Source organism: Sturnira hondurensis, unplaced genomic scaffold, assembly GCF_014824575.4.
Source record: "Sturnira hondurensis isolate 20B ecotype Veracruz unplaced genomic scaffold, ASM1482457v3 Scaffold0014854, whole genome shotgun sequence".
NCBI classification, from domain to species: Eukaryota; Metazoa; Chordata; class Mammalia; order Chiroptera; family Phyllostomidae; genus Sturnira; species Sturnira hondurensis.
The window spans coordinates 3,255,109-3,278,829 of record NW_028087485.1 but is presented as its reverse complement, the minus strand read 5'-3'; the positions used below and the strand labels follow the sequence as shown (position 1 = coordinate 3,278,829).

At 48.7% G+C, this 23,721-nt stretch overlaps 1 pseudogene; it reads right to left on the bottom strand.

Annotated features, from left to right (window-relative positions):
- Window positions 1-23: 23 nt before the first annotated feature.
- Window positions 24-23,721, bottom strand: part of LOC118999381 (guanylate cyclase 2G-like) — a 41,346-nt pseudogene continuing 17,648 nt past the window's right edge.

Sequence of the window (23,721 nt, the reverse complement as noted above, 5' to 3'; positions counted from 1 at the left end):
ATCTTTAAAGAGAACTACCCACCTCAGAAGATCTCTGGGACTTCAGCCTCTTCTTCAGCAAATCCAGGAAGTGGGAGAGTGAAGCCTCCTTTGACTTTCAACCAGAAAGCTGTTTGCTCTCCTTTGCCCTGTGGGAGGCAAAAGAGGCAGCTGGTGAAACACGGGGCAGGAGAAGCCCCAGTGAAGTGAAGTTGCCTCTGAGCAGACAACCCGGCTCTCCTCTCCGTAGCCTCTCCTCTCCGTGGCCGGCTTACTGGAAACGCTGTGCAGAGCCCCACCTGCAAGCAGCCAGGGGCTGCTTGAACTCGGGAAAGGCCTTATTATACCTGAAATCTTGAAGATTCCCTCGGGCTTGCTGGTAAATCTAGACTGACAGTCAGTGACGGCCTACAGGGGGGTGGGGAGGAAGGGCCAGTGGAGGCTAAAGTTTGTTGCAAAGAACATCTTTGAATCATGGAAATAAATCCTTTTGAGGCTGCACCATGAGCGGGACCCCAGATGGGGCACCTCACGTTCATGTTCACATTTCAGCCTTGCACTGGAGGGCAGTGTTATTGCCACCCGTGATTTTGCAGATGCTGAAACCAGTCCCCCGTCTGACAGCTAGTGAGGAGTGGGACAGGTCTACTCTGCTGCTGTCTACAAAAGCCTCCCTCTTCTCCGAAGTCAGTTAATCAGATCCAGCTACCAGGGCTGGACGCAGCAAACAAAGGGGTCAATGGCCCCTTCTTCCCTTGTACTTGGACCCCCACAGCCACCCAAGCACCCAGTGTCATAGCAACCACCCACCACTACCACTGCGCAGAGTTCCAAGATTTTCTTGAGAATGTCTCAAGAGGAGAACCCCTTCCCCACCCAGAAAGAGCAATGTTTATCAGAAAGCTGAGAGTGTGTCACGGTCCGTTTTAGTGAATGGCAGCAAGGAGGAGAAGGCAGAGGGAAGGGGAAGAGGTGGTCAAATGTAGAGATGAGGGCTTACGACCCCCAGACCAGCGGGGTTTTATTCCATTACCTGGGTGCTCTAGACTCGGGAGAAGGGACAGAAGGGAGGATGGGCACTATGATTCCTGGGCTTGTATTTGCTGTTGCCCTAACTGGACCAGACCGGACTGGGGTGCTGAAGCGGAAATCAGGAGGCCATCCTGGCCAGGAGCAAGGAGGCATCCCACAGGGGTTGGTCTGGGTGGGAGACGAGCTGTTTCCTCCTGCAGCTTCCATGTTTGGCCATTTGAGGGGATGACGCAGTCCGTCTCCTCTGCAGGGAGAAGACCTGGCTGTCACAAGAGCCTCCACTTAGACTGTGGGGGGTCTGCCCACACCACAGCCCAGAGACTCACGCCCCCCGGCTCCTCAGCGTCTCCAAGCGAGACCCCATTTGGAGCAGGGGCCGGTCTCACCTTCACTGCAACGGTGCCTCCTTTTGCAGATTGTACCCGCCCACTGCCAGCAGCCCGTCTGCAGTGCTCTGAGACATGAATCCAGAGAGCTGCCAGAAACCAGTACCGTCTTGTTATTGCCCTGGCTGTGACCTCAGCACCGTGTCAGTGGGGCTGGGCAGCCGCGGAGCAGAGCACTGCGAGGCTCAAGTTCCCCCACGCCGGCTGGCCACAGACAACCCCTCTGAAGTCCTGGACTCTTGGGCCAGGCCCTCAACCACCCGGGCATGGCTCAGACACTGTTGGGTGCGGCTCACCTTTTCATACATTCAGTGTAGGCGCAGAAAACAGAACTGACTCCATCTGCAAGTGGGTCTCCCCCATGGCTGGGCTCTCACTTTCAAAATTTATCTGCAAAGTCTTTCCTTACAAGCCCAAAGAGAGGTTTTATCAATGCAATGAAATTACTGTAAAATAAGAGAATTTCTGCCCTGTGTTGTTCCTGGCCATAGGTTTCTTCAGTATCACCCAAACTATGTGTTTCAGAGACGGGCAAATGACCACCCACAGGCTAAATCCAACTCGCCACCTGTGTTTACAAATAAGGTTGTATTAAACCATGGCCACACCCACACGTACGTACTGTAAATGGCTGCTTTCACACGCAGCAGAAGTTAAGCAATTACAACAGAGACTATGGCCAGTAAATCCTGAAATATTTCCTGTCTGGCCCTGTACAGAAAAAGTCTGCTCTTCATTTAAACAATCTCATTCAACACGCCTGACAGGTTAGGACATGTGGTTTTGGAAGGAGGCAGCGTGTCTGCATGGCCCGTAGAGAGGATGGCACAAACGCCCATCTCCAAAGCCTATGGTCAGCGTTGCCTGAAGTGGGTAACAATCTTACCCTGGAAATGAACACCAGCAGGCGAGATGCAAATCGGTCTTCTAAAAATAACCGTGGGCGAAAGATAGGGGACTGGAGCGACAGTGATACCGTGTCTGCAGAGGGCTGTAAGTGATACCCACGCAAACTGCTGCTCTCCATCGGGAGGGATGCCACGTTCACGGCGTCTCCAAACAGGCAGTATCTGGGCATGGGGATGCCCACCACGCCAGCCACCACAGGACCTGCCACCGAAGAGACCAATAAGCAGAGACCAGTCCTGGACTCTGTGATGCACAGTGAGTCGACGATGCAATTCAGTAAATATTTGTTAAGTGCCCTCGTGGGGCCAAGCTTGGCAATAGATCTCAGGGTTTACAAAGAGGCAATCTACAGAACCCGCAGCCTTCTGGTGGGAAGTGATGTAATCAATCATCACGAACTGAATACACGTGTCCATCCCGCATCCACGTGTTGAAGCCCTAACCCTCAACACGGTGGTATGCGGAGGTGGGGCCTCCGGGGGGAAGTTGGGTTTAGAGGGGGTCGTGGGAGTGCGCCCCCACAGTAGGACTGGTGCCCTGATAAGCAGAGGGAGAGACACCAGAGCTTCCTCTTTCCACCATGTGAAGACACAGCCAGAGGCCGCCACCTGCAAGCAGGAAAGTGGTCCTCACCAGACCCAGAACATGCTGGAATCCTGATCTTAGACTTCCCAGCCTCCAGAACTGTGAGAAAAGTGTCTGCTGTGTAAGCCACCCAGTCGAGGGTCTGTTGTCATAACGATGGAGCCAGCTGAGACAGAAATGAATGACAGTCTTATTCCTGCAGCAGAAATGTAGGATCCGGCACAAACATGGGTCCGAGTCATTCTGACTGGGGTCAGGTTTCATCTTAGTTAAGCCATAGGGGTAGGTGGGAGCGGGTCCGGCTACATAACTTGCAGGACTCCGTCGAAAATGAAAATAAGGGACCCCTTCACTCAAAAACTGTTAAGAATTTCGAGAGAGTGACAGAAGATCATTAAACCAAGTGCAGGTCACTTCTTCCCCAGTCTCATGTTCGTGACTTTGACAAAAACGGAACAGGCCAGAGGACACTGGATGCAGAGGCACAGAGGAAAACCAGCTCGGTGGAGCTCCCCTGGCGTGGGTCTCCCCCTCGTCTCTGGTCCACCTGAGAGCCTTTGTGTGTCCTGGTTGTTACCAAGCAATGTCGCTAACTGGAAATAAACCTGGACCGTAAGGCTATTATTGGCTGTCTACCTGTGTGGAGGCCAGTTCGGAGCTTGAGCTTCTCCTGAGGCCCGTGCCCAATCTGGAAGTGGATGGGGGTGCTGAGGAAGGGCAAGGACATTGTAGCGATCTCGCCCACACGCTGAATCCCAGTGCAGATGGGAAGTCCACTAGCCACCAGGTACGCATCTCCAGCGGTCTCAACCTGAAAATAAAGCAACAATGTGGCCTTGTGCGCTCCATGAGGGCGGGGGCAGGGTCCCAGATGGAGGTCCCTCATTGCTGACTCTTGCTTTGAGGCCTCAGACACTGAAGGGCCATACTTCCTAACCTCCACTCCACCCAAGTGCCAGCATTTTCTCCAGTTTGCTCTTGCTCTGGTTCTTCCACAAACCCTTCCTGCCCCGAGCCCTCCTCCCCACAGTCACGGCTTCCTCCTCTGAAATCTGATACTGGTGGTGACTCTATTTGGCCAACCCAAGTTCCAAACCAGTTACATGGGGTAAATCTGGAAGGGTCACACAGATTCATCCAGTGGAATCCATTTAACCCAACTGAAATGTCTTCACCCCACACAGGGCTCTTCTGTGTGTGTGTGTGTGTGTGTGTGTGTGTGTATACATATACATACATACATATATATGTGTGTGTGTGTGTGCACATATCATACAAAATACAAACATTTATACATATGTATAATGTATTCATCTGCCTAATCTACAGCTTTCAGTTTCCTCCTAATAAAATCAGCTTCCAGTTTCCCTCACTTACAGCACAGAATACATGACATGTCGAAGTCTAACGTTCCTCCCAGCCCTTTCCAGATCCTTTTGCATTTTAGCAGAATCCAGATGATGTGGTAAAGGTGGCGTTTCAGGCGCTAGCGGGTGGTCTGACCACCTCCGTCCCCCGGTTACCATGAAATCCGAGAGTCAAGGAGGGCACAAGCTGAACTGCCCCTCGACCACCTCTCCCCAGCAGGAGCACACGCTGTAGGACACAGACTGGCCCCAGATTCTCTCACGCAGAGCAGAACGGAGCAGACAGCACCCGCAGGAAGCCCCAGAGGAGGCTGCCCGAGCCAGACAGGCGCTGTCAGGTGTGCGAGATCTGCTCTGTGCGGCTACCCTTTCCACCCTTTCCGTCATCCTGCACAGAGGCAACATCTCTGAGGACCCCTGGGGGACAATCGCCGAGGACGTGTCACTGAGGAACATGACTACACTGTCCCCGGGATCTCCCTGGCCCCAGGGCCACATCAGAGCGCCAGAGTCATGGTCAGACTGGAGCTCTGTGGCGGCCCACCAGGCAAGTGTGAACACGGGCCACGATCTGGCCTCGTCTGAAAAGTCCGAAACCCAAGTGGCCATCATCAGCACCGCCAGAATGAAGGCACTTGACCGGGTTTTGTTATTCTAGCCCAGGTGACCTGTTTCACTCCAGGTGGCCTGTTCCTACATCCCCAGAGTAGCACCGAGCAGGGGGCTGGTACCACGCATTCAGCTATGAGTCTGACAGCCGACACGTGGGAAGCTATCTTCCTTTGAATTGCTAAGGATCGCAGCACCAGCAGAGAGACTCACACAAGGTCCAAAGACAACCTTTAAAGAAGAGTGAACCCCCCTAAATCTCTCTGAATCTGCAGGCAATACACTCAGGAGGGAAAGAGAGGGACTAGCCCAGTAGAAGGTCAATGCCTCTTTTAGAAATGGGTTCACCATGAGATGAAACAATGGAAGGAAACAGAGGGAACAACTGAGGCTTCTGGACAAGGACACACATCTGTGATGAATCAAGCCCTTTTCCAAGAAAACAAACAGGAATAAAGTATCGAGTTTCTGCCTTGGAAACAGACGGAGTGCCAGCCCGAGGCAGAGCCCTGCTCCTGGCTGGTGTCTCGGGCTGCGTTCGTCCTCTCTCAGGCCCAGGAGCCAGGCGGCTCAACGTATAAACATCGTGATTTTTTTAATGATGTGATCCAAGAAACTATAGAGGTCAGTGAGGAGATTTACAATTTGCAAGGGGGCGCGGAGCTGAGAGAACAGAGTTTTGTGAACCCAGCAATGTCAGAGAAAAAGATGGTCACGGACTCCAAAACGTTCAGGTTCCACGGCTCTTCCAGCCTTGAGCGGCTCTCCAGTGAAGCTGAGCCAGAGAAAAAGATCATTATTTAACGATGTCACCTTCACGGCTCCAACAGACCCCCACAAAGTCACCCTGGTAGAGTCTTTTGCTTCAGGGGGTTAGGTTTTGGTGAACAAAATCCGCCATCTAAAGATATTCTTTTGACACCTGTTTTTCCACCTGCATTTTGCCAAAAGGGATTTTGGATTGGGGTAGGGGTGGAACCGGTCACATAAATGCCTTTACCAAAACATTTTTCTCCCTGAGGGTGCTTGATTTTCCCCTGTGGCTACAGAGTTTGATTATAAGGACTCGGTCTGCAGATGTGGGAGCAAATGCAAGCACTCAGAAATCCGTAAATCAGTATTTGTACTTCAATCAACCAAGCTCACATTGACGCATTCCAATCCTCGACCCCATTCCTTTGCTGAAGACATGTAGGAAGGTGCAGGAATTTTAACAGCATTGCTTCTTCCAAGGGTTTAGGGAGCGCACAGGTGAAGACAGAGTCAATAAGAAAGCAAGTTTTGAATCTAAAGTCATGGGTATATATTGCATTGCACCAAGATTTGGGACGTACAACTGAAATACCAGGAAGGCAGCAATTGACCAGATGTGTGGAACTAGATTGCCACCTAGTGGTTGCTCTCCTGTTGGTGCACCCACCGTCTACCACGTGAAAAACCTTACACTCTGATCACCCCAAGTCAAGCCTCCCTTCCATCACCATTTATCCTCCCTTTGCCCTCTACCCTGGGGTGGTGAACACACAACACAATATAAAGATGACTATTCAAAAACCCTCTCCAAAAACCCTCATTCTTAACTGGGACACTCAGTGCATGGATTTTGTGGTCATTTGACATATATGAATGAATGAACTGAAAGTAAAATATTTCGTGTTGGTAGTTTGTAGGTAGCATCTATTTTAAAGACTGAGAGCAAGAAGACTGAGCAAAGCAGCTCAAGTACATAAATAAGCACTTGAATACAAATAAAAAGAAAGAAAAGCTACAGAAAAAATTAAAAATTACAAAATAAAAGACCTACACTACATCGTTCCTACGGGCTCCACGGCCAATGTCTCCACGTCCCTTTACAGGGCACGCAGAATGGCATGCATAGGGCCTGACCCATTTTAAAGGCCCTGATGGACTCTTGGAAAAAAGAACAAAGAAAGTATTCTCTCCGTTTGGAACCTCTTAGGAGGTGATGCTGTGGCTTCCTGGGTCCCTTTGCGAAAAGCCCCGGTTCTCTGGAACACCTGGGCGGGACTGTGGACAGGAGCTTATCCACTTTCCCCTTCTCTGCCATCAGCTGGTTGGTCCTCTCTTCCACCACCTCCTCCAGGTGATTGGCGTACACTTGCAGCTTGCTCACCATACTGTCTAGTACGCTCACGGGGCTTTAAAAGAACCCAGACATTAACGGCTTTTTCCAAGAACTTTAGGACCACAGTGAAGCACTGCCTCCAACCACACATTCCAAGAAAACGTCTTGCCTGTAAGGTTTCCTCTTCGAAGGTTGCCCAAGGACGGCAGTGGGGGGCCACTGGCAATGAGGCCACACGGCAGGACGGAGCCTGCCCTTCCCCAGCTCCGTGACCTTGGTCTGTGCCCTTTTATTCCTCCGAATCTCAGTTTCTTCATCTGGGGTGAGGACAATGATAACATCCTGCTGGGTTGTTCGAAGGATTGGGGGAGATCTTGGCTGCGGAGCACCCGGGGCTGTGTCCGGAACCCAGCCAGCAGTGGCCTGTGCTGGCCTCCCCACTTCCCATCCTGCTTCACACCCCTATCACGGCCGATCAAAATTGTGGATTTTAGGACAGGGGATTCTTTATTTTCTTTTCAGATGACAGACATAAGGAACACTTCTAGATCCTATAGACTCTTATTTCAGAAGGGTCTTCAGAGAAATTTAAATTCCTCATCTCTCAGACGAGGAGGCCGAGGCCCGCGTGGGAAATACACTCACCTTGACACTGGGGACTACATTTTCTGGGTAAAATGTCTAGACATACCAACCGACCCAGCACATACCATTTAAAAATATTCTGAGGTGGGGAATGCGGCACGTGGGACTGTGGTGTTGCGAATGCAGAGTCAGGAGTAGACGCCTGACTCCCAGCGCAGGGCACCCTCAGCCGACTGACCCTACTTCCAGGATGGCTGTGCCTTCACATGGTCCGTGTGGCAAAAGACGGGACAATAGTCCTGGTCTGAAGCAAGTTACCACTGAGGACATGGAGAGGCATGAAAACTGTGACTCGATGCCCTGCTTTCAGGTCGGCAGTAAAATCCATTATCGCATAGTTCAACCCCGGCTGTACTGTCCTGACCCTGTGGATGCCGGTTTGAGGACGATTCTGAGGCCGGGTCACAGGTCTCCCCAGGAAAGAGGCCGTGGCGGGTTGGCGATGTCTGCAATGGACGAGAGGAGGGCAACGGAAGTGTGACCCGTTTTCGTAACACTTGCGAAAAGAGGCAGAATTTATCAGTCCACTTTCACCAGCATGTAGCACAGTGCTTCCCATGTGGTAGGGACTGAGTGAGTATAGGAGGGAGGGAGGGAGGGAGTCAGAACCACCCACAGCCATATGGTATGGAAAGTCTAATGGATAAACAGTTCGGAGAAAACATCTCCTGCACATCTGACTCACCCTTCAGGGCTGGCTTCTCGTAGGATTTTCTCGCTGGAATGGAATGGGGGCCTCTTCTCTGGAGACTCATCCCAGCATGCCCTCACCAGGGCCGGACCTTTTCATAGCCCTTCTCCTCCAACAGGGAAGGTCGAAGGGGGACTGACCCCGTGGGGTCTCTGATTCGGCAGATGAGTTCTGAAATTCATGCTAGGTTGAGACAGACCAGTGTTGGAACTTTGTGCTGTTCACCACGCTTCCCTTTAAACAAGTGTTCTCCCAAATTTGTAAACTGAGTCTCCAAGTAGATTGAACACATCAGAATTTCAGAGAAATCTGAATATTTTATAGTATCCCGAATCCTCCTGAAAAAAAATGAGAAATCTAAATGAAAATCATATAAGTAACCCCTGATTAATCTGTTTTTGGATTAATTTATTTCTAACAAAACTTTTCTTAAAGTGAAGCATATCTCTGTCTGATTTCAGAAGTGTATAAGCATTTCATATTAGAAATCCCCAAAGTGTGCTTTATACAGGTTGCTCCATAAATGTTACATAAAGCATATTTTAACAAATAAATGTTACCTACGTGTCCTGTGTCCAACTTTGTAAACATACCTTCCTTCACTTTCTCACTGACTTTATTAAATATTATTAAAAATTTATTAAATATTCTGCTTCCCCAGGTTTTGTAAAGGAAACATTTTGAGAACAATGCACACATGTTTGGGTATAAAAATACTGTGAGGCATAACAATATGGATGCTCCTTAAATGTGTATTATTAAGTATAAGAAGCTAGTCTATAAAGGCTAGATTCTGTACAATTCTGTGTATGTGATCTTCTGGAAAACACAAGGTTAAAGAGACAGAAAACAGATCGGAGGTGGCCAGGAGTCTGGGGAAGAGAGAAGGTTGAATCAGTGAAGAAGGACCAGGATTGTTTTTAAGGTGACGAAACTATTCTGTGTAGTAGTGTAATGGTCGATACATAACACTACCTATTGGCCAAAACCCACAGAACCTGACAGCATAAAGAGTGAACCTTAAAGATTGCTAATTTAAAAAGAATCTGTCGGCTGGGAGACTGGATGGCCCCAAGGCAGCATGCGAACTCTGGACACAAGGATCTAACTGCATTACCCATGGAGGACAGCACCTCACTGAAGGGGGCGCAGGTGGGGGACACGCAGACCTAGGAAACTTCTGAAACAACTGGAGACGGGAAGACTGAAGCGGAAAGGAACTGTTCACAATGACTGCACTCCTGTTGGTGAGAAGGCTGCTCAGGGGGGCGCAGATCAACAAGTCTGAAAGTGTTGTACCTGTATACAGGATTCAGTAAGTAAATGGATGGAGGGGGCCAGGGTCTCACTGTTGCAAAGGAAGGTTGTGGAGAAGCGACCGGGGAGACCAGAATAAATGAATTGTGTGGTAATGACATTGTACATGTCAGTATGGGCTCGAGTCTGGCTTAATATGAATACAGCTGGGTAGATACAGGTATACTCCCACGTATCAGAAACACCTGGCAGGCAGCTTGTTCAAACACAGACTCCAGACCCACCTCCGCAGTTTCCACAACACAAGTTCTGGATCAGGACCTGAAAATGCGCATCCCTAACAAGTTCCCAGGGGATGCGGCTGCTGCTGGTCCAGGGACCACACTAGACCGGTGCTTCACCAACTGCGGCTCTTCTGCACCAGCTGGGAACTTACTAAAAATGCAAACACTCAGCTTTCACCCCAGACCTATTGACCCAGAAACCCTGAGTGTGGGACCCAGAGTTCTGTTTTAACAAACCAGGCAATACTGATGCCCACCAGCACCTGAGAGCAACTGGTCTAGTGTGCACAGACCAGGTCTTGTGTCTGGTCTCGGTATTTATTCAGCTCCCGGCACACGGGATTACTTGTAGGGAAGTATGAGGAGTTAATGGCAGGAGTGTGCTGGTCTATATACTAGGCACACACTGTACTTTTCCTCATCGCAGTCCTGTGTATACACACACCTATGTGGCTGGCTTTCATCTAAGTTTGCCAGCAGAGGACTGCCCTGAGGGGGAAGTATCCTGCCCGTCCTCAGCCTTTTTACCCCTGGCCACTGGCACAGTGGGAGGGCAGCTGCGCTGAGCACCGTAGGCGGGCTCCCCAGGGCTCAGCCTGGGATCTGTGTAGCTGCTTGTTTCCCAAGTCAGAGGCACCTGGATGGTGGATTCAGCTCTTTGGATTAGTCTCACCTCTGCTTCATGTAGCCATAAATTAGAAACCAGAATCTACTTCCAAAGCAACTACATAGATTCAGAAAGACTCCTGACTGGAAAAGGCTCCCAGGGATGCATCGTGGTCTAACGATGAGACTCCAGTTGGGCCGTTGGGGATGGACTGAAAATGGTGGGCAAGGAGGAAAAAAGGAAAAAAAATATCAAGAGAGGAAGCTGGGCTGGGTGTCCACAGAAGCTCGCATGCGCACGCACACGCCTATCGTCTCCCCAACACAGCATCCTCAGCCTGGGTGGCAGGTTAGCGTCCCCTGGGAGCTTTAAAACCCTGCCACCCAGGCAGGTGTCAGAACCTCTGGGGCTGAGAGCCAGGCATCAGTATTTCCCCCAGCTCCCCGTGTAATTCCCATGTGCAGCCAAGATGCAAAGTCACAGTTCCAAGGGGTTACACTTTTCCAATCTTGATCAAATTTTCCTCCATTTCCTACTAATTTTACCCTTAATTTCTCTGGTGGAATGTGTTAAGAGATAACCTACCTGTCGTCCCTGCCCCCCCCCCCCCCCCNTCGTCCATGCCCCCCCCCCCCCCCGCCTCACCCAACAAAAAAGCCTGAATGTACCCTTTGTGTACAACTGGGCAGCATTTACCCAAAAAATTAATAGATAGATAAATTAAATTAAATAATTTAAATAAAGTAATTACATGCATTTTAAATACATTTATTTATTCACGTTCATGGACAGAAATCTATCCTGAAGAAACACTCACATATGTCCACAAAGATTCAAGGATGCTCATAGCAGCAATTTGTAACAGCAAAAAATGGCCAACAACCAAGATGTGTATCAATCAACAACATATGGCAATCCTTGCAGTGCAAAATCGTGTAGTCCTTCCGAAAGAATGAGGCACGTTTGCATATGCAAATACAAGGTCAGAGACATTCAGGCAGAGGGAACAGCATGTGCAAAGGCTCTCGGGTGGAAGTACCTCAGGCGCGTGGAGGCACAGGAACTCGGCCAGTGTGGTTGAAAGGAAAAGCGTGGGCGGTGGAGTTAGGAAGGGGGAGTGAGCTGAATGGTGGTCCCCAAAGACACCTACCTGGCCATGTCCTAAGCCCCAGAACCTGGGACTGCGACCTTATTTGAGAAAAAAAAAATAGGTCTTTGCAAATATAATTAAGTGTCCTGGATTGAGGAGATCACCTTGGATTATCTAGGTGGACCCTAATCCGATGACAAGTGTCCTTACAGGAGACAGGCAGCGGAGAGACTCCCAGGAGGAGTCAATGTGGAGATGGGGGCAAACTGGAGCCAAGTCGCCTCCAGCCCATGAAGGCAGGCAGCCACCAAAAGCTGGGAGGAGCAAGAATGGATGGACCCTTGAGCTTCTAGAGGAAGCACAACCTTCCGTTTGGACTTGGAGCCTCTGGAGCTATGAGAGAATAAATCTCTGTTGTTTCAAGCCAGGCTGCAGGCTTGTGGAAACTTGTTATGGTGGCCCTAGGACACGAGCATAGGTCACCCAGGCTGGCTTCGAGGCCTCTGGTGGTCGTGTAGGCCATTGTAAGGACTTAGTTTTCACTCCCCAAATGAGAAGCCAGGGGAGGATACTGTGTGGAGAACCAGCACAATCTTACACATTTTCCAGCAGGATCTGGCTCCTGTTACAGAATAAGTTACATAATTCTGAGTTCCTTGATTTTTTAAAAATCAAGTTGCAATTGTTTTCTAATTCTTCTAAAAAAAAGAATTAAAAAATAAGAGTGCAATAAATTATAAATTAATGCACATTTAATAAAACAACCAATAAAACGAGCCTTCACCAACCAACCCTGATAACCAAAACCGGCCCAGGACACACTCCCCACCTTACTGTCCAGCATCTCGTCTCGGTCATTGAAAGGCCCGTGATTGTGCTGGTGAACCAGCTCCCCGATCAGAACGGCAAAGCTGTACACGCCTCCCTTGGGGGTGCCCGACCGGGCGCCTCTGGGAGCCACAGCAGCCCTGGGGTGGTCCAACAGAGCTCTGCAAAGCAATGAGATGATGGCCTGCAGGGAGAGAGCTTCCAGGCAGAATGGGAAAGACCCCCTTCCTATCTCGGGGAAGCTCCGGAGAAATGAAAGCACCCAACCCCTGAGACATCGGCCCCCACGGAGCCTGACGTCAAGGGCAATGAGGGGTCCGAGGGTGTGACTACAGAGAAAATAACCAGGAAAAACAGGCATTAACAGGTTAACAGTGGGCAACTCATGGCTATGCAGCGACAGGTGTTGGTTCTTGTTCTTTTCTGTTTCTGAATCGCCTACGTGACATAAAATGAATCAGTTTAAAGTGAACGATTCAGTGGCACTTGGCCCATTCACAATACTGCGTGACCACCAAGCCCCTCTATCCAGTTCCGAAACGCCTCCGTCCCCCACAGTAAAACCCCATACCCACGAAGCAGCTTCTCCTTCCTCTCCATCCCCAGTCCCTGAAAACCACCAGTCCGCATTTAGTCTCCAGATTTACCTATTCTGGATATTTTAAACACATTCCTTTATTTGCAGCGAGGTGTCTAAGTTTATGTTATTATAGGGTATAATCATTAAAACAAAATATATCAGAAGATGGAGAAGTAGGAGTGGCTTCTGGCGAGTCTTTGAATTGCCCCTGTGTCTTTCTCTGGAAGACACATCCTGTCCCCTGTTACTGAACCTCCTGCACATGCTCAGCGGAGCTGCTGGCCACGTGATGCTCCAAGGAGAGGTGGTCAGTGCTGAGGGCTCTGGGCGGAACAGGGTTCTGGCCACGTGTGAGGTGGAACTCAAGAGCATTCGGTTAACTCCACGCATGCAGGAACGGTCCCCGAGCCTCCGCTGCTCTCATGAGGAGGGGTGCACTCCAGACGCTGGGTCTCACCAGGACCACCTGGGAGCTCTTAAAGACAGTATGACGTGCAGACCCCATCTTCTGACTCAGTGGAGGTGGGGTGGGACCCAGCCCCTGTGTATTTTTTTTAATCACTCTTTGAGTACAGTTTTCTGCCCTATGTACTTTTAAAAGCTCCCCAAGTGATACGGGAACACAGAGAGAACAGAGAACTGCTGAACTCTTCACCCTCAGCGTGCGTGGCAGGTAGTCACTCGACGCTGACAAGGCAGGAAGATGTGATGGGACAGAGAGGACGACAGGCAAGGACAGTGACTCATTTCAGTCGCCCAGCTGGGCAGGGATGACAACCAGTTCTGCTAACTCAGACATCACCCCAGTGACCCCTGCCACCTGTTCTCATCGCCTTGGTGAGCAGAGCAGCCACACGCCGCCAACTCCGGAGGAAGGTGCCCGTGAGCACCAGGAAGCAGAAGTGGGAAGGAACTTCTTTCCTACTCTGTCCACAGCTGGTGGGTCCAGGACCCGCCAGTGGTGACCTGAGCGGTCCGTCATTTTCTCCTATGTTCTCTATGTCTGGCCACACTCGAGCTCCCACAGCCCAAACCCAGACAGCTTCACCTGCATCCAACCGTCCACCAGGCAGTTGGAAGGCTTCAGGTTTCCTTGGGTTCTCAGTGGGCTCCTATGAAGGAACAGCACACACCAGGAGGGTGAAAATGAGCACGTGAATTTGAGCAGGTGGAGATGGACGCCAGTGGAAGGGGAGATGGGAGAAAGGAACACAGAGGCACAGACCCAGGGTAGGCGGCGTAGCTACTCTGTTCATTTGTCCAAGAGCCACTGACACAGCCCCTCCCCTAAGAAGTCAACCAGGTCACGGACGCTCAAAAAGGAGAAAACAATGTCTAGTCCCTCAGTGTGGAACCATGAAGGCAAGACCATCTCAAAATAAATATAGCCTAGTGGTCAGGTTCCTGAGTTCAAATCCCAGCTCTACCACTTAGGAGAGGGCATGTTACCTGATCTCTGTCAGCCTCATTCTTCTCATTAAAATGGAAATGGCAGTGAACTCTACCCCACAGGGTGGCTGTGGAAATTAGACGTGATACTGCACATGAGACACCAGACATGGAGCATGACACAAAGTAAATATCCACTTAAATTATAATGAAACATGCATAAATATGATAAAGAATGTGCAAATAGTTGGAAATGCTTACCAAGGGCAGTGAGCCAGAACGGCAATGATGTAATAGCCAAGACCTGGAAACAACCTAGGTGTCCCTCGGTGAATGACGGGATCACGAAGATGCGGCACATGTGTCTAAGGGGATACTACTCAGCCGTAAAACATGAGATATGCCATCTGCAAGAGTACAGATGGATCTTGAGAGTATCATGTTATGGGAAATAAGTCAGACAGAGAAGGACAAGACCCAGATGCCCCCACTCCTATGCGGGATCTAAGATAGAAAGCAATGAATGAACAAACAAACCCATAGACACTGACAACAGTATGTATGACGGTGACCAGATGGAAAGGAGGTGGGGGTAAGATACAGAGGGTAAAGGGGGTCGGATACATGGGGATGGAAGGAAACTAGACTTTGGGGGGTGAACCCACAATGCAATATACAGACAATGTGATATAAAACTGTACGCCTGAAACTTACATAATGTTATTCAACAGCGTCACCGCAATAAACCTAATTTTTTACAAGAAAGGCAGTGATAGCTCTCCCTCAGCAAGGACATGAGGGGAGCATCTTCCCATGGGCAGAGAGGGTCTGAAGGAGGGCCTTGAGTTGAGGAGGGACACAACGGCCCGGGAAGTACACGGGGAAGAGATCAGTCTGGGAAGTGAGAACTGTCTCGTCTGAAACACGAGTCGAGAGGCTGGTGTTTGCGTTTCTCTGGTATGTCCAAGGGCAGACCTGGAAGTGGTGACGTGAAGGTTAAGGGACAATGACTCACTGCATCTCGGAAGCCAACCATAACAGTCCGGGGAGATAGAAAGACTCCCTGTTCATTGTTTCAGTTTTCATTTCCTTACTTTCCTCAATGACTCGATGAGAAAGTCCGTTTCTAGGACATAAAGTACTGACCTAATGTCACTCTACCTAATCAATCTGAATCTCTGAATCACTTACTTTCAGAACATGTTGTTTGGAAACCAGCAGAGAACCAATAGCCTCAGTATGTCACAGGTACAGGGCTGTCGCCGAGCAGATTGACCTGCATCAGCCTGGGCCCCCTCACACCTGCCTCAGACTAGAGGTTTCAGAGCAAGTGAAGATGGCCAGTGCCTGTTTCTCAAGGCTTTTACCAGATGTTTTGCTGTTGTTTTGTTTTGTCTTGTTTTGTTTTAGGTTTAGCATGCTAACTGGGTACCAGGTAGCATCTGAAGTCCCTCACATAACCCAGCTCATGTAACTCCTAGGGACTCTTGGAGGCAGGTGGCACTCTCGTCAACCTCACTTTACGGATGAGAAAAGGGAGAAATGAACTTGGCCCAAGTCACACAGCCAGCCAGCAGTGGAGCTGGACTGAGGATTCTGCAGTGTGACTCCCAAGTCCAGGCCCCTGACCAACGCTCCTTTGCTGATTTAAAAAAAAAAAAAAGTCTGTGAAGGGTAGAGAATGAGAAGTGATTACTTCATTTTAGCCACAAGGTTCCATGGACATCCAGACTGTCATATGGATTCATGATGACCAAATAGGTAACCTTAAACCTTTCTTTTGAGACACTCTGAGATGGGCACTGAAGTACTGGGAACAGGGTACCTTATACATCGTTTCACATTTGGCCTTTCCTGAGGTAGGTTAATATTCTCCTTTGTTTCCTAATGAGGAAACTTAGGGTTTTAAACTGCTCCCAAGGAGTGAGGGCAGCACTGGGATACAAACCCAGACTGGGTTGCCTGCGAAGCCCAGCTTCTTCTAAATCACTAGATTTTGCCATTTCCATTGCAGAGGAAGAGGAGGGTGGGTCAAAGTGCACCTAATTCTCCTAACACCCTTGTACAAGAACAGCCGGGTTCAAGAGAATCTCAAGCCCAGCTGAGAAGAGGGGAAGTCACTCATGGGTGTGGCCCTGAGAAAGCACTGGGCCTCAATGTTCCAGCAAGAAGGAGTGTGTGGAGGGCTCCTGAATGGACTACTGCACCCTGAGACAGAGTCCTTGGACCTCCTGGGCGCCAGCTCGGGGACTCACCTCTCCCGCAGCAGTGATGCCAGGCTGAGTCACCGTCTCAGCAAGAGCCCTCAGCCAGTACTGCCTTAGAAATACAGGCTAATACAGAAAGTAATAAAGAAACTTACAGGACAGAGAACACACCAACATTGCCGTTGCCCCTAACCCCAAATCAAGAGGTTGCATTCCTCTATCAACGTGGCTTGTTTTCATAAGATGATAAAGGTGAGTCACATTTTGGACATGCAACCCACTCAGCTGCACCTGGAAGGGCCTGGCTAGAGCTCTCTGGAACTTCTCCAGGGAGGCACCCACTGGCCAGGTCTGGGCTTGAAATCTGGGGAGACCTATGTCCCATGCAGAGTTCTCGCTGACCTCACAGAGACCTTGCCGTGAATGAGGACTGCCCCTGACACCCACGGCCATCCCTTGCCGCACTACTGCCAGGCCAACCCCAGGCACATTTTACATTCCGGTCGCCACTGATCCCCCCCTGACGTCATGGTTATTAGTAGAGCTCATTCCATACAGCACAAACCGCTTGTTTGGGGGGATACTCGGAATCCTAGGCCTGTAGTCCTCTCCGGGAGACAGCACATTATCTCTCTTTTGCGGTTGTTCTTCTAGCGGCACATGTATCTAAGGGGACGGAATTGCATGCTTGACGGAAATGCATGAAGGCACGGACGTCAGAGAACAAACTGAACTCTGAGAGGCGCATGATTTATGTGCCAGGTGTTATGCATTTGGCAATTCTATCACCTACCTGTCTGCCACTTACATTTATTTTCCTGTTAGAAACTTGGGGATGGCCCCCAGGGCTCCTCTCTCTGGACCCCACGTCTGTGCTCTCTGGCACTCGACAGGGAGGAAACGTAGCCCAGCCCAAGACCCAGACTGGCTGCGAGCCCCAGTCTTCCTCGTACCAGTTGGGCAGGTCACGTTGCCCAGCTAAGTCTCATATTTCCCCTGTGAAGTGGAGTAAATATTGATATTCATATTGGAGTTGATGAATTAATAATCAAGTTCACTATGAATAACTTAGAGCACCATCCACTTGAAATATAATGCAGGCCACAGGTATAGTTTTAATTTTTTCATTAAACAGGTGGAATTATGTTTACTAATATACTTTATTTAACCCCATGTATTAAAATATTATCATTCTAACATGCAACCAACAGAAAAATACTAGATATTTTATTTTCATTTTTTTCCTAAGTCCTCGAAGTCTGGCATATGCTTTACACATGGAGCGCATCTCGTTTGGATGAGTCACACGGCCAGGGTTCAGGGGTCACATGGAGCTGGTGGCTGCTGTATCTGGATAGTGCAGACTTACTCCACAGGACCGATGAAGGAATAAAATAAGAAAGTACATGGTTTTTAATACTAGTAACGGAGTTATCTGTGGCAACAGTAACAGTACCGGTCCTACTAATACTGACAATACTCACTGGCTACCTTTCATGAAGTGGGCACGGTTCTAACCACTCTGCGTGCTTTCGTCCCCAGAACAACCCTGTGAGGTAGGTGTCCCTGTTTTCTGTATTTCACTCACAGGGGCACTGGAGCTCAGGGTAGTCAAGGTCACCTGGTCTGTAAGTAGCAGAGCCAGGCTTCAAACCCCCAAGACAACTTCCACGTCAACTGCCCTCCACCCTCTTAATCCATCAAGACTCCTCTTCCTTAGAAAGGGAGACCCATCTCTCACTTAAGAAGACCATTATATCTCCAAAGCTCCTTCCCCGGCTGGTTGGATACCTTGGGGACAGAACAATGAGCCTTACTCCTTGGTGCCCTCCATGACCAGAATCGGGTTTGACCAAAATCAGGTGTTCGATCAATATACTTCCATTATTTTGAAAAGTCTGTGGCATCCCAGAATCTCTCTGATACCTACTGTAGAGGCTGTTCTGGTCAAATGGGCATCAGGAGAGAAACTGTTTTTATGATTGGTCTGTGGTGGCCAGAAGCACAATCTGACCACAGAGCTCGGCCCAGTGCCTGGCTTCCTGTCAAAGTCACCCATGGTTTACCATGGGTGGTAAGAAATTACTTGAAGTCCCCTTTCAAGGAATGCTGGTCTTGAAGGGCTTCAATGTGCCTTAGCCTAGCTCACTGTGACTTCCTTGAACAGTTCCATCGGGTGCACACTTCATTTCAAGAGAAAGGGCTCCTTCTGAAACAAGGTTCCAAGTTGTCATTCTGGCATAAAGTAGGAGACAGACTCAGTGACCTGGGGTAGCTGATGTCACTCAGGAGATTTTCCCTGCTAATTATCATTCTCACCCACCCCAGCATTACTCCAAAGCAACTTTTGGCCTAATGCTTCTTAATAGCCAAATGCCCAAGCTGAAAAGGCTAAATCTATTGGGCATTTCTACCTTAGGGAGAATTCACTAGATTTCCCTTCACAACCAATATAAATGATGTCAGCTGTTTTCAATGGGGCAGGAGACAGATCACTGGAAGTCTGGAGTACTTCCCCGGGTTTGCTGGGTGGGGAAGGGGGAGGGGGAGGGGGAGTGGGTGAAGGGAAGCAGAGTGGAGCCAGGGTAGGGGAGGATGCCACGCCATAGTCTATTTCAGAACTGTGCCCTGTGATTTCAATAATTTTATATGTCCATTTCCTGACAATTTTTTCTCTAGCTGGATTTTAAGCCATTTAAAGTTAGAAACAAGTCCTTGTCGTTCTGCAAAGGTGCCCAGAGTAAGATAAATCATTAACAGATGCTCAGTGGAGTTTACTGAAAGAACAGTGTTGACTCAGTGTCATCCAAAGAGACCCAATCACAAGAAGATTTCTGTCTAAATTACTTCCCCTTAAGGCCTAGGAAGTCAAAGTCTCGCAAGGCCATTAAGATGCAGCTCCTTAGAAACAAAGAGCAATTAAGTCCTTGAGAAAGACAAGCCTTTGGTTATCAACAGGCCAACATCATCCATTCAGCTACTTGGAGGCTGAGGTCCACAGAGGAGACGGAAAGTCAAAGTTGCTCTGTGAGTCACTGACCCTGCACTCCAAAAGGGCAGAGCTTCAGTTTCACCTCTGCATCCCTCCCAACACCCAGGCTGGGTCTTGCCTACAGGAGTCTATTGGCTGATGAATGGACTGTTGATTGACAGATGGTGGCCAGCCCTGATTGTTGTCACTGAGGGGCTTCCTCGCCAGAACCCAATCCAAGGTCACTGGACTGGTCCTCCCTGCTATCGTAGAAACAGATGCAGTGAGTTTAGAAAGAACAGCTGCATTCTAGCCCAGGTTGAAGAGATCAGCCTCAGGTCCTCACTGACATGGCCTATCTGACTAACCCCCCACCTGTGAAATGGGCCTAATAATAGATCTACCTTATATTTTGTTGTGAAAATTAAGCAAATTAATATATACAGGTACTGGAAAGTATTGGGGCAAAAGTAACTATATTTTAGCTGTTACTATTAATATTATCCTCTTTTGTAACAGCCACCACAGGCCTCTTCGCCCAAAGTAGAGATTCTGCCTGCTTCTTTAACTTTGCCGAGCTATATTTCTGTGTAACAGCTTTGCGGGTACCGTGGCTCTGATCCCCACTTTCTAAGAAAGAAATAGAAGACCCGGGAAAATGAAGGGGTATTTGGAATCCTTTCTCCAGTTGCTCTATGATCTATCTAGGAATTAGATTTTCTTTTGAGTAAAAAATTCTATCCTGAAACAGAAATACCACCATTTTTCCTGATTGGGCAAATCTAGCCTCCCTTTCGACAATGATACAAAATACTTTGCTCTCTTGATATTTACTTGAAGTCAGGGGGAGAGAAAATAATGAAAAATCTGAGCGAAGTGGTATATTTGTTTTGAAGTGGTAGATCATGTAGGTGCGATCACTTTGTTTGAAGAAGAGATCTGAGAAGGACCAGAATTTGGGGGAAAATTCTGGTCTGATTTAATCCACAACACAAAACAATTCAAAAACACTATGGTACTTGTTCTTTAAAATAGTTCACATCATATTCACATTGACTACGTCATATGCAAATGGGAGTTTGAATATCCAATCCATTTCCATACCAGAAGTTCTCAAAACATCCTGAAAAACACAGCTATTGAAAATATCACCAGTGATTCAACCTGAAGCACAGTGAACTCCATATAACCAATGGCCTTGCTTCTAAAACACTGGATGGTGTTGATCAGAACACATACAGCCCAAGACAGAGCTGAAAACGTTTTCAGGAAATATCATAATCTGCCTCAATGTTGAGAAAGTTACAATCTTGAGTTTTCCAAACACATTCTTGTTCCTGACATGAAGTGGATGGTCACCTACCATGGGCAGGATGGGCCCAGAGACGCAACTTAGGGGTGGCTGTGACGGGGAAGGAGCTGAAACCAAGCTCGGAGGCTTTCCGTCCAGAACAAAGGAAACCGGACACTCCGCAATTCCACTGCTAATCTGATCCCCTGCAGGCAACCCAACAGGATAATTCAGGTCTTGCAATTAGTCCAGAGGGATCAAGGGGCAAAAGCATTGATAAGCCTCTTCTGTAGCTGTGGCTAATCAAACCTAAGGTAAGATGTGCTATTTTACTTACCTTAAGACTTCCTTTTTTGCAATACTGAGTGACTGACCAGGCAGATGTTGGGGGCTTCTGTGCAAACACCAAAGAAGGGAACAATGTTTTCATGCCTCAATTCATACACCTGAAAATTATAACGGTATTAATAGCATAAGATCATTTCTGTCTTCCTGCTAGGGACTATACTACGTGCTTTACAAACTTTTGGTTAATTCTCCCAAAGACCCTGTGAGGTAAGAACTTTAACTGCTCCCATTTTACAGATGAGGCAACTGGTATCCAAAAGCTAAAGTAACATGTTGAAGATCATACCACTTGTTAGTGGCAGAGCTGGGAGCCAAATCCAGAGAGTCAGCCTCTGGCATATAAACAAGAGGAAAGTCAAAGTCTGACTTTAGCCACGGGGATTAATTAAAATCACGTCACAGTAAATAGACCCAGCCCTGCCTCCTGGTGTTTGTGGCCTCAACGCTACTTTGTGGGCGATGACAGATCACAGATTGGGAGCAAGAAGTCAGACCCCATGAACCTGACTTCCTCTGAGGACCAGGTTCAAGGGAGGTGAGCAGCTATCACGGAGAGAAAGACTAAAGATGCAAAAGTAAGGCCAAAAAGAATGAAGGGAAATGAGCGAGGCTAGGAGGTATCCCAGGCCTCAGGTGCCAGAGTCAGGCCGAAAAGTCTGAGTTCTGAAGTTGGGGCTGTTGTAGGGCCCCGGACGGTGAACCAAGGTAAGGGAAGCTGCTTTCCACCCACGCTCCTGTGGACTGGGGCCCCTCCCACGCTGGGTGGGAACAGGGAGCTGGCAATGAGGGCGAAAGAACAGTGTCCGCTTTGTCTCCTCCCAGGGCAGGAACCTCACCAGCCGGATTTCCTGCAGCACAGGTGGCTTCCTGATCCAGGCTTTTCTGCTGGGTCACCAACACAGCAGATGGCCACATGGTTTCCCTAGAACCAGAGACAACGTGGAATGTTCTTAACCCAAGGTGATTCCGAAAAAGCTCTACTCAGAAAGAGCCAGGAAGGGAAGCAGGAAGACAGGGAGGAAGTCAGCCCATGATAAGGGTCATCGAGCTCCTCACTGCCCCCATCAGCCCTGGGGTGGCACTGCGCTGCCCTAGGCAATGAGCTAGATGCTCAACACATAAGGTGCAATTTAACAGCCCTCGCAGCCCTGCAAGGTGGGAATGACTGGCCCATTCCCAGATGGGATCACTGAGGTTAGGTAACTTGTCCAAGGTCACAAATTTGTAGGTAGTACAGCCAGAACTGGAACATCCCATCATCATTCAGAGAAATATGAAGTTAAGGTCATAAGAGTAAATCTGGAGTCAGATACCTGATTCAAAGACCAATGCTCCCACTTAGTACCTACCTAACCTTGAACAAGAGATTTACCCTCTCCCAGCCTCCACATCCTCATCTGTACAATGGAGATTAAAAATAATACTGATCCCATAGTATTACTGTGAGGATTAAATCTTAAGATATGTTAACACTGTGAACTAGAGCAAGTTTTCAGTCAATGGCATATCTTATTGTTATTACCTATTGAGTCTGCTTTTAGAGAGTCACCTAATCAGTCACCACAAAAATATACCATAAGCTGGAATGACCTGGGTAGAAGAACAGACAGAATCGGGACACAAGAGAAGGTAAGGCTCAGTATGAACTGAGCATGCCACTTTCACCACGGGCACACTTCTGCCACTTTTACTACGGGATAAATGGCAAAAAACTCAGGGCTGTGATGGGAGTTCCAAGGAGGACGGGATCCCTGTGGGATGAAGGAAAGGCTCCTTGGAAGAGGTGACGCTTAAGCTGAACCTTGAAGGATAAAAGAAGGTGCCAGATGGGGTCCGGGAGAGGGCAGTAGGCATCGTATTGCCGGAAGGTGAAACATACCAGGCATAGTCAACAAGACCAATTGGATGAGTGTAGGATGTTGGTCAAGAAGAAAAAAAAAGGGTTCTGAAAGTAGATTGGGGCTAGGGAACAGAGAGCCTTGAGTCCCTTGTTAGAGGGTTTGTAAACTTTCATACAGTCAACAGATGTTGGGAACCCAGTGATGTATTTGAGGGAGAGGAGGGGAAACATTTCACGAAGATTGATCAATAACGGCAGCCACAGATCATTGGCTTCCATCTCTAAGTGGCTAGCGGACTGTGAAATAGCAGTAGTTTTTTATGAATGGAGACCCTCTGGGTTTTATGGGTGATAATATCCCAGGAGGTTTTTTTCGGTCATTTGAAAACTCAAGCAAACATGTAGAAAAATAGGTTTAGTTGCCTAGGAAAGGATTTGGCTCCAATCTTTGCTAAACCCAATTTGAAGTAAGGAACAAGTTCTTCCCTCACTGGGAGCTTTCTGCCCTTACTTTCTGGGACTTCTATTTCAAAGAATAAGCAGAGATTTTTTTTTTCTTCACATTTTCCTCCAGGGGACTCTGCCTTCTTGCTAAGCAGAGATAACCATCATAGCCGAGAGTGTGGAAAAGAGGGTGACAGTGGGCAGGCAGGAATTATGTTGCAGGTTTCAGCAGGTACCAGTTTACACAGTAGAAGCATCAGTACCCACAGCTGAGGCATCAGTGGCAACGTACCAAA